Source organism: Bos grunniens, chromosome 27 (genome assembly GCF_055505025.1).
Source record: "Bos grunniens cultivar Pamir isolate PY7600 chromosome 27, Bosgru_T2T1.0, whole genome shotgun sequence".
NCBI classification, from domain to species: domain Eukaryota; kingdom Metazoa; phylum Chordata; class Mammalia; order Artiodactyla; family Bovidae; genus Bos; species Bos grunniens.
The window spans coordinates 39742323-39769226 of NC_141191.1; the positions used below are offsets into that span (position 1 = coordinate 39742323).

Sequence of the window (26904 nt, forward strand, 5' to 3'; positions counted from 1 at the left end):
TCTCCTTTGCATTTTGCTTCTCTTCTTTTCTCAGCTATTTGTAAGGCCTCCTCAGACAACCATTTTGCCTTGTTGCATTTCTTTTTCTTGGGGATGGTCTTGATCCCTGCCTCCTGTACAATGTCACGAACCTCCGTCCATAGTTCTTCAGGCACTCTGTCTATCAAATCTAATCCCTTCAATATGTTTCTCACTTCCACTGCATAATCATAAGGAATTTGACTTAGGTCATACCTGAATGGTCTGGTGGTTTTCCCTACTTTCTTCAACTGAAGTGTGAATTTGGCAATAAGGAGTTTATGATCTGAGCCATTGCTGGGAGAAATATCAATAACCTCAGATATGCAGATGACACCACCCTTAGGGCAGAAAGTGAAGAGGAACTAACGAAGTGAAAGAGGAGAGTGAACAAGCTGGCTTAAAACTCAACATTCAAAAATCTAAGATCATGGCATGTGGTCCCATCACTTCATGGCAGATAGATGGAAAACAATGCAAACAGTGACAGACTTTATTCTCTCGGGCTCTAAAACCACTGCAGATGATGACTGCAGCCATGAAATTAAAAGACGCTTACTCCTTGGAAGAAAAGTTATGACCAACCTAGACAGCATATTAAAAAGCAGAGACATTACTTTGCCGACAAAGGTCCGTCTAGTCAAAGCTATGGTTTTTCCAGTAGTCATTTATGGATGTGAGAGTTGGACTCTAAAGAAAGCTGAGTACTGAAGAATTGATGCTTTTGAACTGTGGTGTTGGAGAAGACTCTTGAGAGTCCTTTGGACTGCAAGGAGATCCAGTCAGTCCGTCCTAAAGGAAATCAGTCCTGAATATTCATTGGAAGGACTGATGCTGAAGCTGAAACTCCAATACTTTGGCCACCTGATTCGAAGAACTGACTCTTTTGAAAAGACCCTGAAGCTGGGAAAGATTGAAGGCTGGAGGAGAAGGTGAATATGTGACTTTTTGGATATTGATTCAAGATGAATCCTGATTTAGAATCATGCTTAAGTGGAGTTGTTTGGGGGCATCTGTGGCTTGCATACGTTTGTGTGGAGTTCATTCTCATGGTTCAGTTCAGTTCAGTTCAGTTGCTCAGTCATGTCCAATTCTTTGTGACCCCACGAATCGCAGCACACCAGGCCTCCCTGTCCATCACCAACTTCCGGAGTTCACCCAGACTCACGTCCATCGAGTCAGTGATGCTATCCAGCCATCTCATCCTCTGTCGTCCCCTTCTCCTGCCCCTAATCCCTCCCAGCATCAGAGTCTTTTCCAGTGAATCAATTCTTCACATGAGGTGGCCAGAGTACTGGAGTTTCAGCTTTAGCATCATTCCTTCCACAGAAATCCCAGGGCTGATCTCCTTCAGAATGGACTGGTTGGATCTCCTTGCAGTCCAAGGGACTCTCAAGAGTCTTCTCCAACACCACAGTTCAAAAGCATCAATTCTTTGGCGCTCAGCCTTCTTCACAGTCCAACTCTCACATCCATACATGACCACAGGAAAAACCATAGCCTTGACTAGATGGACCTTTGTTGACAAAGTAATGTCTCTGCTTTTGAATATGCTATCTAGGTTGGTCATAACTTTCCTTCCAAGGAGTAAGCGTCTTTTAATTTCATGGCTGCAGTCACCATCTGCAGTGATTTTGGAACCCCAAAAAATAAAGTCTGACACTGTTTCCACTGTTTCCCCATCTATTTCCCATGAAGTGATGGGACCAGATGCCATGATCTTCGTTTTCTGAATGTTGAGCTTTAAGTCAACTTTTTCACTCTCCACTTTCACTTTCATAAAGAGGCTTTTTAGTTCCTCTTCACTTTCTGCCCTAAGGGTGGTGTCATCTGCATATCTGAGGTTATTGAGATTCCTCCTGGCAATCTTGATTCCAGCTTGTGCTTCTTCCAGTCCTTCCAGTTTCTTCTCATGGTTACCTATGGCTATAGTTCATTCATTTTCATTGCTGCAAAATATTCCATCATGTGAGTATGCTGCTGCTGCTGCTAAGTCACTTCAGTCGTGTCTGACTCTGTGCGACCCCATAGACGGCAGCCCACCAGGCTCCCCCGTCCCTGGGATTCTCCAGGCAAGAACACTGGAGTGGGTTGCCATTTCCTCCTCCAATGCATGAAAGTGAAAAGTGAAAGTGAAGTCGCTCAGTCATGTCCGACTCTTTGCAACCCCATGGACTGCAGCCTACCAGGCTCCTCTGTCCATGGGATTTTCCAGGCAAGAGTCCTGGAGTGGGGTGCCATTGCCTTCTCCATCGTGTGAGTATAGGGTGGTTTATTTAGCCAGTCTGTCATTTATGGACATTTTGTCTTGTGCCCAGTTTTACATTATTGTAAATAATGCTGCTAGAAACTTTCTTGAACAGATATCTTGAGAAATGGGCACTCTTGGTTCTGCCAAGTGTAATAGACAATGGGGGATGGAATGCTGGTCATAGAGCGTGTATGTCTTTAGCTTTGCTAGATACTGCCAACAGTTCTAAAGGGCTTATACCAATTTATGCAACATCTGAGAAAACAGCGCCAGATTTTTAAAAATTGCCATTCTGGTGGGTATAGAGCAGCACCTTATTGTAGTATTTCTTTATGTTTTCCTGATGGCTGAGTTGAACTTTTTTTACTTATCACATAGATACTTCGTTTTCTTCTTCACTGTTCAGTTATCTTTTTCTTTTTGATTCATAGGGTGTTTTTAAAAATGTGTTTTGGATTCAAATTATCTGTCAGTTTTATGTGATACAAACATCTTTTGCCACTCTGTGACTTGCCTTTCTATTTCCTTTGGGGTATCTTTTAATAAACAGATTTTTTTATTGTGGTCTAATCAGTATTTGTGGTCAGTGCTTTTTCTGTCTTATGTAATAATTTTTTTCCTAATCAGAGATCAAGAAGTTATCTTGTACTTCTTTTTTAAACCTTGCTTTTTCTTTCACATTGAACTCTTCTGCCTGGAATTGACTCTGGTGTGTGGTATGAAGTCAGGCTCAAATATCTGTACTAAAAGCAAATAGACTACAAGCCTATGTTTCTTTAGCAGTGCTGATTTTTGTGATACCCACATTTTGAATGTAGTCATGGTTTTATCATGTAGAAAGTCTGTCTTTAATTTCACTAAAAATTATTTCAACTTGCAAGTGTGAATCTGGAAATGGAACTGAACTTGCTTTAGAAATCTTTCTTTTTCCCAGGAGAATGTGTCTGTTAGCAAAAAAAAAAAAAAAAGAAGCTTGAAATAGCAGTGATTATTTTCTGCATGCAAATCTATTGGAAAGAAAAGCATGCACCTGGAAGAAATTTAAGATGTAATCTAGTGCAGGATTTTACCTCTAAGAAGTGAACTGTTCTCACTTTTGATACAATTCCAGAAAAAGAAAATTCCATACCCTCTTCTGGTAATATTTGCTATGCTTCACTCTCGTTGAGTTTTCCTTATGTTACGTCTTAAGTTCATTTTCTTACTCTGTTTCAAATGGAAAGAGAAGAATTGGGCCAACATCTTGTGTCTATAATAACCTTTCATTCTGATGGCCATTGCTAAGTCCCACATCAGCCCTCTCTTTGTTTTAAATCCATTTGTTTAGCTCTTTCTTTTAAGCCAATTCTCAAATTCTGTAATTACTGTTTTTTTCCTGCCTAAAGTCTCTCCATGTCATCTGTAAATTATTATTTAGAGGCTCAGAAATTGAATGCAATACTTTTGCCAACGTATGACCAAATTCTCATTAACAAATGAGGATGTTACTCTGTTTAGAGTGTTCTCTAGCCAAGACTTCTAACCTGAATTCTTTTTCATGATGATAAGATTTTTGGACGTTAAGGCTAATACATGGCCGCTTGAGCACACTTGTTTGTTTCTGCTTCCCGAAGTTACCCCAAATGCTAGACAGCAAATAAAACAGGCATAAATCCACATGGACAGGGAAGTTAGGAGAGGAGCCTTGGCGGACGTGGGAAAGGGAGTGGGGGAGTAGGAATTGAATTAACGGGGGGAGGAGACAGCCAGGCTTGCATGCTCCATCCCTGGATTAGGGGCCTAGAAGCTTCTTCCCTGGGAAATTGTTCAGTTGAGGAGATAAGACGTAAGTTCACCGTTTTTGGATTCTACATGCACGGCTGAGGGTCACGATGCATTGAGGGTTGTCTGCAACAGGAAAGGGACCAAAGCAGATACATAATCAGGGAAAACAGAGGGAAATGTGGAGAGGAAAAAAGGTCAGCAAATTATAAGTGGTATTCTTTGAAAGATTAGAGAATATATTGCATCTGTGAGATAGGGCTTGGAAATTGATGGCCGGAACCCTTCAGTGAAAGAGTTGGAATGTTGATAACAGAAAACATGAGAGAAAAGAGGAGGAAACAGAGGCTCCTCTTAGGAAGTCCAAAATCTGATTAATAGGAGTCTTAGAAAGAAAAAAACATATGGGAGAGAAAATTAAAGGAGAATGATATAGAATACGCTTTCAAAATTAAAGGACATAAATTTCCATCAAGAAGGTGCATTAAGTGCCATGTATAAGAAAAAGGACCCATTCCAAAACATATTGATAATCTGATAAAGCCTGTGAATAAAAGACATTTTTTTTAAAGTTTTAAGTGAGAGAAAAGTAGGTCCTTTACAAAGGATCAAGACTCTTACTTCTCAGCTGCAATAGTGGAACATACAAGACGTAGAGCTTTTACCCCCAAATTTGAGGGCAAATAGCCTCCAGTCTGAAGTCCTGTACCTGGCTAGATTGTCAGCCAAATGCAAGAGTAGAATAAGTCTATTTTCACACAGACGTGAAAGGTCCCAAAAATTGGCCTCCCATGACTCTTGGGTAGCTGCTGAAGGAAGTGCTCTGCCATGATGAGATAATAAGCCAGACATGCTGGAATTCGGGGAAAGTGAAGAAATTCCCCCCATGGGAGGTGAGGAGAAGTATCAGGTGACACCTAGATATCACCTGTGTGAGGTCCAGAGAACAACCTTTCCAGATCAGACAGGAGGGTGGAGGGATCAGGAGAGGGAAACGGGGCAGGCAGAGAGAGTCCCAGGTGTTGACCTGTGAGGAGACGCGTGTTCTAGTTCTATGCTGGAGTTTGGGGAAGGCGTGAAATGGAAAACGGAGCTCATGATTAACTCTGGGTAAAACAAACGGTTGCATGAGAAAAGCAATGTCAGTATAGTACACCACGGGGCCCGACTTGGAACAGTATTTAAGCGAATATAATGGTGTAGTGCCGACGCTGAGCATTATTGCATCTCAACACTGATACAGTTGAGGTTTGGTGGGGGTGAAGGGACACGTGTGCAGAATGAAGGCAGGAGGCCCAAATCTTCGACCTTCGATAGTAGAAAGCCCGGAGACAGTAAAAATGGGTCAGAAGCACCAGTTGAAGGGGATATGTTAAAACATGCATGTAAATACTAAAGAAAAACAGCTAAAAGGGTGGGAAGTGACTGCCTTTGGCCCCCATGACTAAGGAGTGGGAGGTGGCAGGGGTCCGCCTTGTTTAACTGTGAGCCGGTAGTGCCATTCGATTTGGGAATTACATGTGTGCAGTTCCATGAACAGAGGAGCCTACAGGCCATGGGGTCGCACAGAGTCAGACACGACTGAGTGATGGAGCACTGAACACGTTATTTTGATAAAAGTAAAATAATCCGTAGATGTGAAAATGTCCTTGCACATGTGCATTTTTCTTTTTTATGTATTTCACAAACTTTTTTATTTAAGAAAAACTAACAGCAGTGAGTTTTTTGGAATATATCGAAAAGGTAAGGTTTTTTAGTTTGTGAACCCTGGGTTCAGAGTCATGGCTGCTCTGGTATTGGATGTTGGAATCTGTGAGAACTTCGCTTTATTACTCACACATGTAGTCTTCAGTGTATTCTTTAATATTTATTAAGCAGTAGGAAAAGGTGCCAGATTCACTGGCATTCAAATCTGCCTTCCTTGAGGAAAATTCCAATTATAATGAAATGGGCAAGTTGCCTTTTTCCGAGTTTAAGGATTAGTGTTGATTATGGTTTGGCTGAAATATACTCCATATGCACTATTTCTTTTAAACACTTAATAGTCAAGCCTATAGTCCTCTCCATCCAACTCTGGAAACTTCCAGAGTTCAGCCTCCCAGAGTCAGGTGAATGATGTGTTACATCACAGATAGGATTTCATAATAAGGTGCTTGGAACAGGAGCCAAGAGACAGCTGGTCTCTGCCCTCCCCGCTCCCTCACCATGGAGCCCACCCCTCCACCTTGTCCCCAGAACACACCCTGTGCCCCCAGGACCAGGCAGCAGCCTTCTTATCCTGTTTGCCTTTTATGTAAGTTTTGCTCTTTCCTTCACTTGTGAGTATTATTTATTGGTCAAAATTTATTTTCCATATCAGTGATCTCTCTCTTTTCCACAGGAATCTCGAGTTATTATTATTATTTTTTCAAGTTTTTATTCATTTTAATTTTTGGCCATAACCCGGGGCATGTGGGGTCTCAGTTCCCCGATCTGTACCCCCTGTATTGCAAGGTAGATTCTTAACCACTGGACCGTCGGGGAATCCCGGAAATTATTATTCTTAATGTAAGTTGAAAGTCCCTGGGATACGCTGGACTGTGTCTTCTAAATACCTAAGTGCATTCTGATCCAAATGACCAGGCCTGGACCATAAATAAAAGATTTTTCCTCTTTCACTCAACATGTTATATAATCAAAACGAGTTATATAAAGCCTCAAAAAAAACCCAGAAAGTGATGAACAGATTTTTGGTGAAACAGTGGTTTTATTCTTGCATCATGGAACCTTTTATCTTTTGGCTAATATGTATGTATTTTTTAGCCAGTGAGACTCCGGGTGTCCTTCTGTATCTGTTATGTTGTCGGGTGTAGAAATCCAGACTCTACTATGAGATACTGGCGAGTTCTCGGAAGGTGTTTTTGGAAAATCACTGTCAGGTATCTGTGGGGGAGAGGCTGCTGACGATTCAGCTGCCGTCAGCCTTCTCGGGGAAGAGCATCTTGGCAGTTCGCTGACTTGGTGAAGCCCCAGGAGCCCTTGCACTCTGGCCCTTAATGTGACACTGATTGAGGGGCCTCAGTTACAGTGGCAAGACCTCCACTTGGTTACCGTTCTTTGCAAAGAACAGTTGGTTTTGTTTCTAGTTTTCATCTGAGTTTGGGTGGAGATCAGGACTGCTTTAGATATTATTTTACTAGCAATTTAGCAGGACTGTATAAATAGCTGCCTGGAGAAGAAGGAGGGGGCGGCAAGTCAAGCAGAGAGAAGCATGAGGCTTTGGCCGTCCCTTTAAGCAGTCTGATTCTGGTCATGTATAATTACCTGCACCATCTGGTGTTGGGACCAATTCATTAAGCACAGCACAGTCTCCGTGGGGGACCCTCAGTTGTGGTTGATTGAATTAAATTGGGAATTAGTCGTAATGGATGGAGAATGAAATGGCAACCCACTCCCGTATTCTTGCCTGGAGAATTCCACGGACAGAGGAGCCTTGCGGGCTACAGTCCATGGGGTTGCAAAGAGTTGGATATGACTGAGCGACTAAGCACAGCATGAAGTCAGACACAACTGAGTGATTAACACATAGTCATATTGGAAAGGCCAAGTTCTTTTTTTTTAAACAGCTTTCTTGAAATGCAAATTTAATACTGTACAAAACTATTTAAAGTACATAATTCAATGACTTTTTATATTGCAGTATTAGTTAGCTTTTGCAAAAATGTGGTAAAAATGTTTATAACAAGTTGTCATTTAAACTACTTAAAGTTTTAAAAATTAAAATATTTTTAATACGCATAACATAAAATTTGGGCTTCCCTGGTGGGTCAGATGGTAAAGAATCCACCTGCAATGCTGGAGACCTGGGTTCGATTCGTGGGTTGGGAAGATCCTCTGGAGGTGGGCATGGCAACCCACTCCAGTATTCTTGCCTGGAGAGTCCCCCACAGACAGAGGATCCTGGTGGGCTACAGTCCATGGGGTCTCAAAGAGTTGGATGTGAATGAGAGCCTAAGCACAGCACAACATGAAATTTGTCATCTTAATCATCATTAAGCACACAGTTCACTGAAGTTCAGGGTCATAAAGTCCATCCACGTTGTTGTGGAACCATCGCAACCATCCATCGGCAGAACTCTTTTCATCTTACAAAGCTGAATCTTCAGGCCCAGTCTTGCCTCCCCCGCACCCCGTCCCCGGAGACCACTGTTTTGCTTTCTGTCTCTATGAATTTGAATACTCCTAAGTGCCCCTACATAAGCAGAAGCATACAGTATCTGGTTTTTTTTGTGCGTCTGGCTCATGTCGCTGAGTGTCTTCAGGTTCGTCCATATTGTAGCAGGTGTCAGAATTCCCTTCCTGTATAACACTGAATAGTAGTCTGTTTTATGTATGGACCATGTTTTGTTTATCTGTTCATTTGTCAATGGACATTGGAGTTCTCTTTTTTGGCTAATGTGAATAATCTTTCTGTTAACATTGGTGTACAAGTATCTATTGACGTCCTGAAGGGCCAATTTCTGATTTGTAGATCCCTACAACTCAGTAGATTAAAAAAAAATTTGACTTATGTTCTGAGAGAATTTCTTTTGCTGTGCATTGTCAGAGGATATTCCACGTGCTTATTTTCTAAATGATTTGATGGCACATTTGGTTAAGGAAATTCTGGTTGTCTCTGTGACCTCCTCTTAAATCTTAATGATGTTCCCCTGTTTCAGTGGAAAGTGATGAGGGGTAGTTGCTCTAACAGCTCATTTGAGGTTCACAAATTTCTTCAACAGAGGTAGAGGCGGGGCTCTTGTTAGAAAGGATAATGTCTAGTAATTCGTGTGTGGTCAGTAACCTGCACAAAAATCGATTGTTGTAGCAGGGATAAGATGGACATATAGACATCTTGTTTTGGGGAAGGGAACAATGAAAACCCAGATATTTAAACACAACCCCTTAGGCATACATTAGAACCCTATTTTCCCAGTGGTCCGGTGGCTAAGACTCCCCTGCTCCCAATGCAGGGGGCCTGGGTTCGATTCCTGGTCAGGGAACTAGATACCCCATGCTGCAATTAAAAAAAAAAACAGATCTTGCATGCCACAACTAAGACCTAGTGTAGCTAAAGAAAGAAATGAAATAAATAAAAGTACAGAAACCATACATAACCCACTTCTCAAAATACACTTAAAGAAATACTTTCTTATGTTGGAGTATTTGATATATAGAAATTGGGTAAAAATATTAAAAGGAAAGTTTCGATTTTACTAAATTTATCTGTGTACACCTGTTTGTAATTGACTAGAACATGTCAAACATATTGAGCCTACTCTAGTTTCCTTGTAAGACTTTCTTCCTTGTGTTAAATGAAGAGAAAAACGCCTCTGGTGATTTTATCCAACACCATGGAGACCACATGTCCTGAATTTCAGACTCGTGCCCCACTTACGTGCTTTTCTGCGTTTTGCTTTGTTTCCTTGAAAACTGGGGTTGTCGTATTGGTTCCTCAGCCTCTCCCATCCGTGGCTGTCTGGGGACTTTGGGAGGAAAAGTGCATTGTAGTTTGATAATTTGATGTATTTATGTCTTCACAGCTTTTTCTTCTCCGTTGTTCAACCACTTCTTTTTAACATACTCATGTCTTTTATTGGGAAACATTTATTGAGCTCCCGTTAAGTCTGAAGCCTGGGCTAGGCATGGGGAGGGAAGGAATAACAGAAGGCAAATCCTTGCAGTCAGCGAGCTGGCCATCTAGTCACTTGCCTGGGAATGTCAGCGGTGGCATTTGATGCTCTCAAAGCATCCATTATTATCAGAGGGGGATAATGTCATAAGCCAAGGGCTGCTTTTCCAGAATGCATCCATGAGAACATTCTCACAGTCTCATCTTTCATGAGAGGCTTGTCTGTGAATTTACATCTTCAATTAAATGTGAATTGTTCTTTAGAAATATTTTTTCTTGAGTTTTAATTCACTTGGACTCTGCTCAACCCAGAGGATGCCTGCATCCTTCTATAGTAGAGAAGGTATCACACCTGGCGGTCACTTAGCTGCTATGAATAGCCCTCCCTGACAGGCCAGTTGTGGCTTTGGGTCAGTCAAGTCCAGAAGTAGGACTTGAACAGTCTCACTGGAGAAAAGTGCATTTGTGACCTCAAAGCTGACCTGGGAGTGACCCTTCGGAGTTCCAGTCCCACCCCCAGAAATACCTGTGCACTTGTGGGGTCACCCTCGTCCTGGGAGCTCAGCTGTTGAAAGTGCAAAATGTCTGAAAGGATGGATGGGTTTCTCCCATGGTTCCCACTCTTGTCTTTAAAAGCTTCTCTATTTGACAGGAGAGAGGCCCAGAGACTCTTCTGTAAACCATAGTCTCTTTCTTTGTTGTCTTCTCAGGAGGCTTTTCTCTCAGACTCACAGCGTCCTTTGGAGGATGAGGTTGGGTGTCTGTAGTCACCTAGCGGGATGAATGCAGATCAGACCCACTCTATAATCTACATACGTTTCTGTGTAAGCTCCCAGCGAGGCTGTGGGGCCATGTTCCATATTTCTCTAGAAAGAAAAAGAAATTTTGGACAAAACGGTTGTAGATCTTCTCCAAGAGTTTGTTACATCAGAGTGGTTAAAAAAGGAAGGTCTTCCAACCAGGTGCCTGTTTATTTGGTTTAGTTCTGGGTCTTCCTAACGTAATAAAACCAGAGAATTCTTCGTTAAGAGTTATCAGGAAGCTCTATGATTTTTTAAAAAACTATAGTTGATTTACAGTATCATATTACTTTTCAGTTATACAGCATCAGTTCAGTTCAGTTGCTTAGTCATGTCCAACTCCTTGCGACCCCATGAATCGCAGCACGCCAGGCCTCCCTGTCCATCACCAACTCCCGGAGTTCACTCAGACTCACGTCCATCGAGTCAGTGATGCCATCCATCCATCTCATCCTCTGTCGTCCCCTTCTCCTCCTGCCCCCAATCCCTCCCAGCATCAGAGTCTTTTCCAATGAGTCAACTCTTCACATGAGGTGGCCAAAGTATTGGAGTTTCAGCTTTAGCATCAGTCCTTCTAGTGAACACCCAGGACTGATCTCCTTTAGGATGGACTGGTTGGATCTCCTTGCAGTCCAAGGGACTCTCAAGAGTCTTCTCCAACACCACAGTTCAAAAGCATCAATTCTTCAGTGCTCAGCCTTCTTCACAGTCCAACTCTCACATCCATACATGACCACAGGAAAAACCATAGCCTTGACTAGAGGGACCTTTGTTGACAAAGTAATGTCTCTGCTTTTCAATATGCTATCTAGGTTGGTCATAACTTTCCTTGCAAGGAATAAGCGTCTTTTAATTTCATGGCTGCAGTCACCATCTGCAGTGATTTTGGAGCCCCCAAAAATAAAGTCTGACACTATTTCCACTGTTTCCCCATCTATTTCCCATGAAGTGATGGGACCAGATGCCATGATTTTCGTTTTCTGAATGTTGAGCTTTAAGCCAACTTTTTCACTCTCCTCTTTCACTTTCATCAAGAGGCTTTTTAGTTCCTCTTCACTTTCTGCCGTAAGGATGGTGTCATCTGCATATCTGAGGTTATTGATATTTCTCCCAGCAATCTTGATTCCAGCTTGTGCTTCTTCCCGTCCAGCGTTTCTCATGATGTACTCTGCGTATAAGTTAAATAAGCAGGGTGACAATATACAGCCGTGACGTACTCCTTTTCCTATTTGGAACCAGTCTGTTGTTCCATGTCCAGTTCTAACTGTTGCTTCCTGACCTGCATAGTGATTCAATATTTAATAGCTTATGCTCCTTTTAATATTAGTACAAAATAATGGCTGTATTTCCCTGCGCTGTACAATATATCTGTGTTGCTCATCTCTTTTATAAAGCTCTATAGTTTTTTCTTTTCTTTTCATTATTGGAGAAGAGAATTAAAATCTTATGTTCTGATTTTGAGCATCTGAATTTTCATGTTTATTGTGTATGTCAGTAATAAAAATTAGTGATAATTTGTTCCCATTGTCTTTTAAAGTGTAAATTTAAAAAGTAGTGGAGTTGAGTCCTATTAAATTATATTTTTCTTAAGACTGAATTAGAGAAATAAAATCCTAGTCTTCTTGGTGGAGGCCCATAGTCCATCTGTCTGCTCTGCCTTATTTTGTTGCCTCTGGCAAGGAGCAGAGTTATTATTTGGGTTCTGTCTAAAATCTGTAGTTTGACATTCATGTCCTTGTGGTCACTCAGCTCTTCTTTTTCAGTAAACTAAAGGGAAGCAAACGACCTGTAAAAAGTTAGAGTTGTGTCTTCATGAAAGCCCCATTAATTAGCAGCATGGGGTCATTATGTTGGCTGGACTTGACGATGGTGGTGTATTTTCCCCTTTAGAGAAATGATCAAACAAAATCTTTACTTAGTAAGAGCTCGTATTTTGTTTTAAGCCTTTGCGAGGGTGTCCCCCAAAACATCCACAAGTTTGGTGATTTGCCAGAAGGGCTTGCACCATGAACGCGTGACCGCACTTCCCCCGGGGGCGGGCTACAGTGACTCCGTGAGGGCTGTGTGGTCTTCTGTGCTGTCCAGGAAAGATAGCCAGGCTCCCCCTCCCGAACAACAAACGCTGCAGCTGCATGCAGAGCCTTCTGCCCACAGAAGCCCACTGGAGTCGGAATTTGGGGTTTTATCGTGGGGATGGTCAGGAAGACCTTCTCTGCCTAGCAACCCCACTGAAATTCCAGCCTCCCAGAAAGCAAGCAGATGTTCACCATAAATCACATTGTTTGTGCAAACAGCCTGGACACCAAACCACCTTATCAGTTAGGAGACGCTGCCCACTGGTATAGGGAGCCTCGTACAGCCCTGGGTTCCCGGACACCAGCCAAGGGCCAACCGTGCAGGCAGGCTTCCTCCCGAGGACAGCAGCTGTGGGCCTGCTGTGTGAGCGCTTCCCCGCACCGGCTTGCATTTCGTTCTTGTAAACGGTCTGCAGCAATACGCCGAGCTCTGCGATACAATGATGGGCAAAGCCACGTGATCGTTCCTCTGAACCGTCATCGGGATTGGAGTTGGCCTTTGACAGAGGTACCTGGAGCCAAAGACGAGAAGCTGCGAGGGTTCTCCGCGTAATAGACTTCTATTTTTAGAAGTCTCGTGAGCCTAATATTTTAAAACTGCAGTTCGCTCTTCATCAGGGTTCCGTTTTGCAGATGCAGGCTTCTGAAGTGCTCGGGGTTGGGCGTCGGTACAGTTTAAATCGGTTTTATTGCCGGTAGTTTTATCCGTATTCCTGAAGGATCGCACCTGTGGGTGAATGTTCTGGGAATAGCTCTTGCCTCTCTGATACTTCGTTACTGAAGCTTGCTGACTAAATTTCCCGGGACACAGAGTTGGAACGTAAGGAAGAGCTTCACAGAGTGCTTTCAGTGTAGCTTAAGAGCCAGTTAGGCAATTAAGACAACTTAGAAATTGTGTTTTCTTCTTTTTTAATTCTAAAAACTCAAGTGAAGGACACAGTTTTAGGTAGGTAAAGAAATAACAATGATGGCGTGATGAAGAAATGGGGGCAGGACACTGCCCGTTGCCTTCCTGTGGAAAGACGTGGAGGTGTGCCTTGCTCCTCAGCACAGATTCCCAAACCCTCCCCGGACAGGGAACCATCACCTCTGCTCTGTTACTCAGCGTAGTCTCACCTGGTGTCACTCAGACCGAGGCCTGGAGAAGAGGCACTGCAGCCAGCACTTGTGGGAGAGGGACGGAGCATCCTTCTTCCTGGGGGCATCCTCTGGAGTCACCCGCCAGCCCGGGACCTGAGTGAGCGAGTGAAAGCCACTCAGTCGTGTCCGACTCTTCTCGACCCCATGGGCTATAGCCCTCCAGGCTCCTCTGTTCGTGGGATTCTCCAGGCAAGAATACTAGAGTGGGTAGACTTCTCCAGGGGATCTTCCCAACTCAGGAATCGAACTGAGGTCTCCTGCATTGCAGGCGGATTCTTTACCAGCTGAGCCGCCAGGGAAGCCTGGGGCCTAAGAGTCAACAATCCCTTTTCTGTGAACGCCGTTTCCATCTTCTGTAAAATGGACGGTCTTTGCTTCTTGCTGTGGCTGAAGTGACCCAGCCCTGGTTGGACTGACAGTGTTTTCTTTGTAGGGAATTTAAATGACCTTCCTTTGGATTAACCGGGCTTCACTTGTGGCTCAGCTGGTAAAGAATCCACCTGCAATTCGGGAGACCTGGGTTCGATCCCTGGGTTGGGAAGATCCCCTGGAGAAGGTAACAGCTACCTGCTCCAGTATTCTGGTCTGGAAAATTCCATGGACTATATAGTCTACGGGGTCGTAAAAAGTCCAACACGACTGAGCAACTTTCACTTTCACTTTGAGAGGCTTTGGTGAATGATTACTCTGTGTGTGTGTCTGGGTATATCTCTGCATGTGTGTGTCCGTGTGTGTGTCCGTGTGTCCACAGAGTGTGTGGGTCCTTGTGCCTAGTTTCTTCTTTCTTGCACACTTAAAATCCTTGTTGAAATCAAGTGACTCACAGAACAGCGCACTCGGTTCTTTGGCCTTTAAATACTCACTTTCCTTCCTTCCACCCAAAACTAGACAATCTCCTTGGATAGGAACTGTTTCCCATAATAAATCTACCCACGCCAGAGTTCTTCTTGTCTTGTTTCCGCTCCAGCGTTTGTTGATACCTGAAGACCTTTACTGTCAAGTGTGGGATTCCTGTGCAAACTGCCCAGAGTGGTATTTGACAGGAACACAAAAGGACCTCATCTATCCAGACACTCACTGTAGGGACTGGGGATATGGCAACATTCAGGAATTATTTTTTACTTTCTACTACAAAAATACATTTTTATGAAGATGATATGGAAAACCCGTAAGAGCTAAACTGAAAACAGAGAAAATTCTTTATTACCCTCCAGGTGGCTCAGGGGTAAAGAATTCACCTGCCAATGCAGGAGACACAGGAGACGTGGGTCTGATCCCTGGGTTGGGAGGATCCCCTGGAGGAGGAAATGGCAACTCACTCTGGTACCCTTACTGGGAGAATGGCATGGATGGCGGAGCCTGGAGGGCTACAGTCCATGGGGTTGCAAAGAGAGGGACTGAGCATGCCCACATACATCCAGAGGAAACACATGATTGTCCCATGTATGCTGACGCAGGCCTGACTGAGGGCGGAGGGTGCAATGAATAGGACAGAGCTGTTTCTTTCAAGGACCTGCAGTATGGGGAAGGGGTGGGGTGGACGGGCCGCCAGGCCAAGGTGAGGGGGACCAGGTCAAGCGACCCTATGGGGGGTGTTAAACGGGGGGGTCGCACAAAGGTGCCTGGAGGCCTAAGCCGATGCTGACGGATGCACGGGAGTGAGTCACACAGAGGGGCTGGAGAGAGAGGAAGGCCTTCACAGGCAGAGGGAGCAGGACGGATGGAGCTCTCCAGGCGAGGAGAAAGCGTGAGGAATCATGATGTAAGCCCGTGTGGCTGCAGCATCACATCCAAAAGTGAGGGCTGAGAGCGGAAGTCTCTAGTGGAATGGTTCAAGCAGAGTTGCGTACAAGGCTGGGGCAGGAGCGAGCTTGAGACGCTGGAGATGACACAGCCGGTCAGTATGGGGCCTCGGGGAGCCAAGGGCACAGGTGGGAAGACCTGCTCTAGAGCCCTGATCCCAGTATACAGCGAGCGCTGTAAACCCTGCCTTTTCCACCGACCTCACGGCCACCTCCAGCCTGCCCAGCTGGAAGGACAGCTTGGGTTTTTCTCCAAGCCTGTCCTGCTTCCCATCTCCATCAGCCTAAGAAATTAAACTGAAACCGCTAGGTGGCATCTCGGGGTGGGGTGGCTTTGAGGTCCTCCAGTCCTTTATGGCTCAGAGCAGAAAGAATTCAGTGAGAGGCAAAGTCATAAATAAGGAATGATTTATTAGAATAGGACACTTGTAAGGCTTGCAAGAGGGTGCCGCCCATAGAACATAGTGGGCTACAGTTTTATAATCAGAGGAAAAGTGGGGATGGGGAGAGGACCACCTTCTTCCCCATTCTTGAGTAGACGCGTCCATCATCAGCTCCTTCTCCTGTTGGGTAGGGGAATTTTGTCCCTGCACGGTCAAGCCAGGACTGTCATGACACTATGGAGAAATTATTTCATATCTCAGTACAGTGAGGGTGTTTCACTCTGAAATGTCACCTTTCCATAAATTACTGTTTTCTATGTGTACGGAGAGTATGCCCTGGGGGCTCATTAACCGACTGAGCTCACTGAACAGGATGTGGGTCTCATGCCACCATGGTTTTATCATTTGGGGGCATGTTTTGTTCTTCTGATCCATGGTTTTGTTGTTCAGCAAGCATGCTTGGTTTTGTGCTTAAGCAAACCTGCTTGCTTGAATGATCATTAACTTACAGGGGTCTCCCATACTTTTTTCTATTTACAATCCCCTACTACGACTAACTCCCTGGAGGAGGCGGTGGCCACCCACTCCAGTATTCTTGCATGGAGAATCCCATGGACAGAGGAGCCTGGCAGGCTACAGTCCATAGAATCACAAAGAGTCGGGCACGACTGAAGCGACTTAGCAAGCACGCACTGGGATTAACTATATAAAATCACCTACTTTGTCCCTTTTCTTTGTTCCTATCAAAACTATCCAGTGGCTCCCACGATCCGTAAGACTTCCTCCCGTGTTCCCATCCAGCCGTCCAGTCTTCCAGTCCTGTGTCCAGTGGAGAGCTCAGGTTCCTCCCCTCTGCCCTGGTGGTTCCTCATCCTCATCCACACCACTATCTCGTGATTGGATCACTGCCTTGACCTCTTGGTTGATTTCCCACCTTGCAAAATGTTCCTGTCTTTTTGCCCACTTCCTACTTGGACTATTTGTGTTTCTCACTCTTGAGTCTGAGAGTTCTTTATACGTTCTAGATACTAGTCCTTTGTTGGGAAGGCAATGGCACCCCACTCCAGTGCTCTTGCCTGGAAAATCCCATGGACGGAGGAGCCTGGTGGGCTGCAGTCCATGTGGTCGCTGGGAGTCAGGCACGACTGAGTGACTTCACTTTCACTTTTCACTTTCATGCATTGGAGAAGGAAATGGCAACCCACTCCAGTGTTCTTGCCTGGAGAATCCCAGGGATGGGGAGCCTGGTGGGCTGCCGTCCGTGGGGTCTCACGGAGTCGGACACGACTGAAGCGACTTAGTAGCAGCAGCAGCCGCAGCAGTCCTTTGTTGGATATGTTTTGCATGTATTTCCCCACTCTGTAACCTACCTGTTCATCCTCTTGACAAAGTCTTGTGCAGAGCCAAAGTTTTAAAGTTTGATGCCATCCACTTTATTCATTTTTCCTTTTATGCATTATGCTTTTCATTGCCAGTGAAAGAACTCTCTGCCTAGTCCTTGATCCCAAAGATTTCGCCTGTGTTTCTTTCTCTCAAAATGCTATAGTTTAGTGGATTGACGTGAAAGTCGCTCAGTCGTGTCTGACTTTTTGTGACCCCATGCAGTCTGTGGAATTCTCCCGGCGAGAATACTGGAGTGGGCAGCCTTCCACTTCTCCAGGGGATCTTCCAAACCCAGCGATTGAGCCCAGATGTCCTGCTTTGCAGACAGATTCTTTACCAGCTGAGCCACCAGGGAAGCTGTGTGATCCCTTTTGAGCTAATTTTTGGTCAACGTGTTTTGGGGAAGGTGGGGCTGTAGATGGTCAATTGCTGCAGCACCTTTGTTGAGAGGACTGTGTGTCCTGCACTGAATTACTTCTGCGCCTTCGAGAAACCCCCTCGGCCATGTCCACTGAGTCTGTTTCAACTTCTCTGTCTCATTTCACTGGTTTGTGTGTCTGTTCCCGTGCCGGTGTCACGGTCTTGATTACCGTAGTCGTGTAATAATTCCTGAAATGGGTAGACTGAGTCCTCTCAATTTATTCTTTTTCACATTGTTTTAGCTATTCTTGTTCCTCTGTGGCCTTATATGGTTAGAATAATCTTAGGTGTATGTATAAAACAATTCTGCTGAGATTTTTTATGGGAGTTGCAATAAATCTGTGTATCAGTTTGGGGAGACTGTATCTCTCGTATGTTGAGTCTTTGAATCTGTGTATATGTTTTCCAGTCCTTGCGTGCATTTACTTAGCTCTTTGAATTCTCTTATTAGCGTTTTGTAGTTTTCAGCAAACAGGTTGTATATATATTTTATTAGATTTATATCTAAGTATATCAGTTCTTTGAATCATTGTAAATGCTATTGTATTTTAAGTGTGTGTCCACTTGTTTGTGAATACAATTGATTTTTGCATATTCTAGAGATGACAATCATGTCATCTGCAAATACGGACAATTTTATTTCTTCACTTCTAGTCTGGTCTGCCTTTTCTTGACTGTTGTACTAGCTAGAGTTTCCAGTACTAGACTCAGTAGAATTATGAAGGTGGACATCCATGCTTTGTTCCAGTTTAGTAGTTCACCATTAATACAATATTAGTTTCTGTAGATATTCTTTATCAACTTGATGAAGTTCTCTCTATTCTTAGTTTTATGAGAGTTTTTTTTTTTAAATCATGAATGGGTATTGAATTTTGTCAAATGTTTTTTTCATGAGGTGGTGTAATATCTGTTCGTAGCCTGTTAATATGATGTATTGCATCAGCTTAAATAAATAGGTTCAGTCTGCTATTTTTAGGTTGGAATCATGTTTAGTTTCTAAATTTCCAGACATTGAGCTGGAGTATTGTGTTTCCCTCAGTTATAAGAAACAAATTCTCACTTTTCAGTTGTTAATCTGGGGATATTAATCCTTGTTTAAATGATTGCAAATGTTTAAAATGTTAATATTATTAATGGACATTCAGTTGAACCAGTGATTTTGAGGTTGAATGTATATTTTTCTAAGCCTTCTAATCAGGAGAGTTCAGTTGCTGAATCACCCATTTCAAGAAGGTCTGTTTTCGGTTAATAATCAATTTCTATCCCAGTTTTTACTGCTGTCATGGGAACAGAAGTTGTAAATTACTGAGTTATCTCAGATCCTTGAGTTTGGAAACATTTAAGGAGCAGCTTAGATGTCAAATCCTTCTTTGAGGTGCTGGGAAAGCATCCTGAAATATTTTTGCGGGCCTTTAGCTTGAAGACTTCAGTAATTTTTCCATAAAATTAAACATGGGAGAGAATGCTTCTTTTCTTACTTATTGTATGATCTAGTTTACTCATGGATAACAGGCATGGGACTTATAATTTGGAAATAGGCTTGACATTTTTTAATGTACTAGACACCTGTTTCTTTTCACATTCTTTCCCTCACCACAGATGGCTTTGAGCCTTTGCTATTCTCCTTTCTAAACTCTCTGTAACATGAGAGTTTCGAGTTATATTTTATTGGGGGCAGAGTGAGGACTATAGCCTGGGAGATAGCTCCTCAGATAGCTCTGAGAAACTGCTCCAAAGAGGTAGGGGTGGAATCAGTATGTATGTGGTTTTGGTGAAGAGGGAATACACACAATCAAGCACATATTTTTTGCAGATTTCTGCCAGTCATGAGAAACAGTCATCACCAGAAGTGTTTCAGTGCTTTTCTAGATAGGAGGAGATACAAGAATCGGGCTCATAAAATCAGCTCCTGAGAATATCTAGCTGAAGACCTATTCTGCCAGTTTTCCCAAAGCACAGAGTGCCTCATTCCTGGTCTTCACCCTGAGCTCCTTCAGGACATGTCGAGGTCAGCTGCTGCAGCATGTGATCTAATCCTTGTAGAGGAACATGGCGAGGGCCAATTTGTAGCTGACAGCTCCTCTGCAAGCTTGCGGCCCTCACCTGTTTTAACCAGCATCTTATAGCCGAGTCGCCCCAGACATATTTCGGCAGCTTTCTGTGATCAGAAACTTCTTCTAGGAAGAAATATTGTGAAGTGCAGTGGATAGACACAAAATGTATTGTCATAGTCACCAAAACTGTTTGGATTGCCAACTCTCCACTTGACCCAAGGAGGAAAAAATATTGCTGCATGCAGCATTTGTCCTAATCAACAGCCTATTATTACTGTTTGATTTCTTTAGTCATTTTTTATGCCTCTAAAAATTAAACTGTCATTCCCTATGAGAGAGTTTGGTCACTTGGGGCTTTTCCATTTCTGATTCAGTTTTCTATTCCTTCTGCTGTGAGTTCTGCCAAGAAATAATTCTTTTTGGATTTCATTTAATCTTCCTGGCCCCTGGAGTAGCAGCCTCTGCAGGGTCGTGATCCATGTTTTTCTCCTGCTCACAGGCCACCATCTGCAGCAACTCAGTTGGCTGGCATTTGATTCCCCTGCAGTTCTTTTCTTTGTTATGTAACTGCTGTCCTATAGCTGAACATCGCACCCAACTCTGAGTTGGTATTATCAAGTATGGTTTTTTTCAGACTTTATTCTAATTTTCACACCTCACTGAATAGGATTTATTCCCATATTAAACTTACGTTAATTTAGACCTTTGGAAAAGAAGGGGGCCTTTCAGTGGCTCAGTGGTAAAGAATATACCAGCAATGCAGGAGACACAGGAGATCCGGGTTTGATCCCTGGGTCGGGAAGATCCCCTGGAGAAGGAAATGGCAACCCACTCCAGTATTCTTGCCTGGAGAATCTCATGGACAGAGGAGCACGGTGGGCTACAGTCCATGGGGTGGCAAAGAGTCGGACATGACTGAACTGACTTAGCAGCAGCAGCAGGCTTTGTTGAGAAGGAGAAAAAAGAAGGAAACAACCCAGTAACAAAAAAAGATTCATGCTTTCTTATAATCCCAAGCTGACAGTTTCAGTGTAGAATTTACAGTAAACCAGAGTATTGATCTGGGACTTGCCATCGAACTGTTTTCCTGGGAATAAAAACGAGAACTCAGGCATCGGCAGGAAGCAGAGAGGTTCCGAGGGGCTGGCTCTTCCACTCCCTCCAAGAGAAGGGCAGGGGCTGCTGGAAACCTCGGGGCACTGCTTGCTGGAGGGGTGCACGCAGCATGTTCAGGGATGCAGGGGTGCTTGAGCTGAGTCAGCTACAGCCAGTGCACAGAACAGAGGGAATCCGAGGTCTGCTCCCTGCAGACGAGGCCCTGAGAGCAGACTGAATTTGGTTGCAAAAGACAGAGTTCTTTTTCTTCCAAAGAAGTCACTGTTGACACACTCGGGCTTCCCTGCTAGCTCAGTTGGTAAAGAATCCGCCTGCAATACAGGAGACCCTGGTTTTTTTCCTGGGTTGGGAAGATCCCTTGGAGAAGGGATAGGCTACCCACTCCAGTATTCTTGGGCTTACCTTGTGGCTCAGCTGGTAAAGACTCTGCCTGCAATGCAGGAGACCTGGTTTTGATCCCTGGGTTGGGAAGATCCCCTGGAGAAGGGAAAGGCTGCCCACTCCAGTATTCTGGCCTGGAGAATTCCATGGACTGTATAGTCCAGGAGGTTGCAAAGAGTCAGACATGACTTAGCGACTTTGACTTGGCTACATTCTCAGGATGTGAGATACTCAGGCCTACAGCCAGAAAACCTGGGGAGGCCATATTTTGGTTGATACTAAGGGGTCTGTTTTTACCCCTCCTGCTTTTGAACATCCTATCTTGATGTTTTTTAGAAGTTATATGTAAGCTTTATTTTACATATATCTTAATTTTTTTCCCTCAGTTAGATTGCATATTCCTTGAAGAAAAGGATCTTTAAAAAATTCTTCTGTACTCCCATTTCAAGGCGCATTCTAAATATATTTTTTCTTTGTTTTGTGTAGATGTGAATGAATATTCTGGCAGGCTGAGTCATTTTTTTACATTCATCTAGAAAGCTTGTGATTTGGGGCTTTAAATTTTTCCCTCTCTCAAATAAAGATAGTAGATATGGGATCTGTTAGTAGCATGTCATAGGGATTAGGGAAGTAATCTAGTCTGTGATGACAGTGATCAAATTGATCATTGTCGTGTTTCTGTTGAATGGGAATGGCTGCTTCACCAAGTGGCCACTGGCTGTAGTTCTTAGAGCCCAGAGTGCAGCCCAAGTTCTGGGTTTGACCTTGAGCCCCGCCGACCTCTGCAGTGAAGGAGCTGCTGTGGGGAGAGGCAGAGGTGTGGCTGCAGCCTTGGTCATCCTGGCGGGGATGTGGGGTGCTCCGTGGAGACCCCCCAAGGGAAGCACTGTGCTGAACAGAACTCCGTCGCTTGTTCTGGGAGGCTCTTCTTGTCACCAACCTCGTTCTCATTAGAGTGTCTGTGTGGAGAGGTCTGAAGTCCTGGAACTTTGTGGACAGTTGCTTTTCTCTGCTTGGTTTTTAGGCTTCCCCGGTGGCTCAGCTGGTACAGAATCTGCCTGCAGTGCGGGAGACCTGGGTTTGATCCCTGGATTGGGAAGATCCCGTGGAGAAGGGAAACACTACCCAGTCTTTTTGGAAGCAAGAGTTTAGCCTCTGGATTATGATAACTTCTATTTTTGTTCAGTCGCTCAGTCATGTCCAACTCTTTGCGACCCCATGGACTGCAGCACGCCACACTTCCCTGTCTTTCACCATCTCCTGGAGCTTGCTCAAACTCATGTCCATCGAGTCGGTGATGCCATCCAACCATCTCATCCTCTGTTGTCCCCTTCTCCTGCCTTCAATCTTTCTCAGCATCAGGGTCTTTCCCAATGAGTCAGCTCTTCGATTCAGGTGGCCAAGGTATTGGAGCTTCAGCATCAGTAACATTTATATATTGTGGTTATAATTTTCAAGTATAGAAACTGAACTATAAATACAAAGTCTGTTACTTACCTATGTTAATGAAGGAAAGAGTTGCAGTACAGTCTTTCTGGGCGCTCCTATTTTCGATACTTACTAGTCAGTAGTGGAGAAGGCAATGGCACCCCACTCCAGTACTCTTGCCTGGAAAATCCCATGGACGGAGGAGCCTGATAGGCTGAAATCCATGGGGTCGCTATGAGTCAGACACGACTTAGCGACTTCATTTTCACTTTTCACTTTCATACATTGGAGAAGGAAATGGCACCCCACTCCAGTGTTCTTGCCTGGAGAATCCCAGGGACGGGGGAGTCTGGTGGGCTGCTGTCTATGGGGTCGCACAGAGTCGGACACAACTGAAGCAACTTAGCAGCAGCAACAGCAGCAGCGGGGAAGGGCTTCCCTAGTGGCTTAGACAGTTAGGCGTCTGTCTGCAATGCAGGAGACCGGGGTTCGATCCCTGGGTTAAGAAGCATCCCCTGGAAAAGGAAATGGCAGCCCACTCCAGTATTCTTGCCTGGAAAAGCCCGTGGATCGCGGAGCCTGCTAGGCTACTGTCCATGGGGTCTCAAAGAGTCGAACACAACTGAGCGACTTCACTTTCGCTTTCTTTCAGTGGGGAAGGGGTGTGTGCGGTGATGATCAGTTGAATGTTACTCAGAAGCCAGATGCTAGGGTCAGAGGAAGCAGCAGGAGGCAGGGGGTCTTTTTTATTTGGCTCCCACTCCCCAGTCTTGAGTGAAGGTCTGCAGGTCTCATCTGCCATATGACATCACGGGCTGCCCCCATCACGCATCTTTCCCGCTCCCTTCTCCTTTGCAGCTAAATTAGAATACATTTTCTCTCCTTATTGTCTCCATCTCCTTCCTGCTCTGCAATCTGCTCTAACCCACCTTTCACACCCATCAACCTACTAGGCAAACCTTTGCTGAATAACTGTGACCTCCTTTTTTTAGTTCTTTTAGCTTGACAGCTCAGCAGCAGCTGACATTATTTTGCCTCCTTCTTCTTAAAAGTATATTGTTAAAAATTTCAGACTTAAATATTTTATTAAGAATATGACAGCCCCATATACTCACCACCCACCTTGCGTGCGTGCATGCATGCTAAGTCGCTTCAGTCACGTCTGACTTTGTGTGAACCCGTGGACTGTAGCCCACCAGGCTCCTCTGTCCATGGGATTCTCCAGGCAAGAATACTGGAGTGGGCTGCCATTTCCTCCTCCAGGGGATCGTCCCGACCCAGGGATGGAACCCGTGTCACCAGCGTCTCCTGCATTGACAGGCGGGTTCTTTACCGCTAGCGCCACCTGGGAAGCTCCAACTCTAAGAAACTGAATCTTGACAATAACCCTTGATTCCTTATAGGGTTCCCAGGCTCTCTACCCTGAGGGGTAACTGCTGTCCTGACTGGTGTCTGTGGGGCCCTAGGGCTCAGTTTATTTGTCTTCCTCACCTAAGTTCCATCAGTTTCTCCAGACACAGACAGGAAGGCATCCTTGGTCATTCTGTGTCTTTTTTAAAAAAAATTAATTTATCTATTTTAACTGGAGGCTAATTGCTTTACAATATTGTAGTGGTTTTTGCCATGCATTGACATGAATCAGCCATGGGTGTACATGTGTCCCCCCGTCCCGAACCCCCCTCCCACCCCCTCCCATCCCATCCGTCTGGGCTGTCCCAGTGCACCAGCTTTGAGTGCCCTGCTTCAGGTCATCTGTGCCTTCTGTTTGTTGCGATGAAGACATGCTGGGGAGAAGCCAGGCTGTGTCAGTAAGAGGCTGTCAGAACCTTGTATGTGGATTTGGGTTTTGGTTGGATGACCTGCAGGCGGGTCTGAGGGGGGCGGGGCAGGTTGGTCCAGATCCGATGCTGTCCGAAAGTGGAGGTTGTTCCTCTGATGAGGCACCTCAGTAAATCTTACCTGTTGGGGCGGTGGCTCAAGTGAGTAAATGGGAAAGAAGTAGCCATCCGTCATTTTGGCCAAGAAAGAAGGTGTTTGGTATTTCATGGGTGACTCTGATTTTTTCTGTGATCAGACAGAATTAGGAAGTGGCCTTATTTTTTCCTTATCCTGATCTCAGAGCCATCTTGTGGCGACTGGTATTCTTGAGATGATTTATGTCCAGTACGAGCGTACATGGCCTTGCTGGGGGCCTGGGGCAGGGGGCAGCTTCTGAATGTCAGGAGTTGCTTTCTTTTTTCTTTTTCTCGGTTCTGAACAAGCGGAGAAACTGCATTCAGGCAGATGGAGACTGCGAGATCAACTGTGGTTACAAGGTTAGTTTGCAGGACATGCCATTATGTGGCAGAAATGGCTGCTCTGATACTGAACCTCAGACAGGCAGACCCCCACTGACTCATGGACGGCAGGGGAGATTCGAGGGGCCAGGGCCCCAGTCTCCAATGGTAACAGAGCCGTGGACTCGGAACCCCTGGGAGTCCCTTCCCGGCTCCCCCACAGGCCTCGGTCTGTCTCCTGGCCGTTCTGCACTGGTTCCCACACTGGTTCGGGGACCAGGTTTTCTTGCTGCTCTGTTCTCTCCCCATATTATCCTCTTCATCCTCAGGGTGTGATGACGTCTGTACACTGATGGCCTCGACGCTGTGCTGTCTCCAGGCTAGACTTCCTCTTATTCCCTGTCTCCCCCTGGAAGTTCAACCTAACATGTCCAAGGCCACATTCATACTCCCCTCTCTAAACTCCACCTTCCCAGGTTCTGCTCAGGGGCCTGCTCCAGACACCCCAACAGCCTGCACAGCCCATGTGCACCGTGATACTTCCCGCCCCCAGCCCTGCCGTGGGGCTGTTTCCTGCGAAACACTCTTTCATCCTTTCTCTGCCTTGCTAAGCACCCCCTTAGAGCCCTGGCTCAGGCTTCACTTCAGGCAGAAAGCCTTTTCTGAGCCTTCCAGGCCGGGCTGGCTGTCCCTGTCTGTGTCAGCCCCTTCTTGCCTTGCTTCTCTAGCCCAGAAAAAAGCTCATGGTTTATCTGTTCATGTGTCTGCCTCCTGTGGGAACTCTAGCTTATTCATCTTTATGTCTTGAGATGTATCTGTGCATCTATCAGTTCAGTTCAGTTCAGTTGATCAGTCGTGTCCGACTCTTTGTGACCCCATGAATCGCAGCACGCCAGGCCTCCCTGTCCATCACCAACTCCCGGAGTTCACTCAGACTCACGTCCATAGAGTCTGTGATGCCATCCAGCCATATCATCCTCTGTCGTCCCCTTTTCCTCCTGCCCCCAATCCCTCCCAGCATCACAGTCTTTTCCATTGAGTCAACTCTTCGCATGAGGTGGCTAAAGTACTGGAGTTCCAGCTTTAGCATCATTCTTTCCAAAGAACATCCAGGGCTGATCTCCTTTAGAATGGACTGGTTGGATCTCCTTGCAATCCAAGGGACTCTCAAGAGTCTTCTCCAACACCACAGTTCAAAAGCATCAATTCTTCAGCGCTCAGCTTTCTTCACAGTCCAACTCTCACATCCATACATGACCACAGGAAAAACCATAGCCTTGACTAGACGGACCTTTGTTGACAAAGTAATGTCTCTGCTTTTGAATATGCTATCTAGGTTGGTCATAACTTCCCTTCCAAGGAGTAAGTATCTTTTAATTTCATGGCTGCAATCACCATCTGCAGTGATTTTGGAGCCCAGAAAAATAAAGTCTGACACTGTTTCCACTGTTTCCCCGTCTATTTCCCATGAAGTGATGGGACCAGATGCCATGTTCTTCGTTTTCTGAATGTTGAGTTTTAAGCCAACTTTTTCACTCTCCTCTTTGTACTTAATGTATATGCACTTCCACTTATTTCTAAGTGCAGACATGTAGATACAGGTCTGTGTGATACAGGTAGCTGATGTCTTGAACTTGGCTTGCCATACGTAATTCGTTATTCATTAGGTGCAGTACATGCTTGTTAAACAGCTTGTTGTCTAAAGATTCCGTTAGCATCTTGTCCAGTCCTGGAATGACCAGAGCTTTGCTAATTTTAGTATGAGAAGAATGAGCCAAGTATTTTTTATTTGGGGGTACTTTACTCAGGATATAATTTAGAAAAGTAGGATCTGGATTGACGTTTGTCAAGTACACAGTTTCCCCCCCATTAAATCGCATGATATTTTTGAGAATGCTGTATTTTCATTTGTAATTGACTGCTGTTGGGTGATGCCTCCTAAGAGTGTAAGTAATCTCTTTATCAG

At 44.8% G+C, this 26904-nt stretch overlaps 1 protein-coding gene across 15 annotated transcripts in view; it reads left to right on the plus strand.

Moving 5' to 3' along the window:
* Positions 1-26904, plus strand: part of CSGALNACT1 (chondroitin sulfate N-acetylgalactosaminyltransferase 1) — a 339147-nt gene that overhangs the window by 213926 nt on the left and 98317 nt on the right. Inside the window, exon 1 of one of the 15 annotated variants that reach the window (XM_086380531.1) lies at positions 12944-13063. The exons of the other annotated variants lie outside the window; for them this stretch is intronic. The gene's annotated coding sequence lies outside the window, so the exon portion shown is untranslated. Of the gene's footprint in view, positions 1-12943; positions 13064-26904 lie in introns of those variants that run through there. 15 annotated transcript variants of the gene reach the window in all.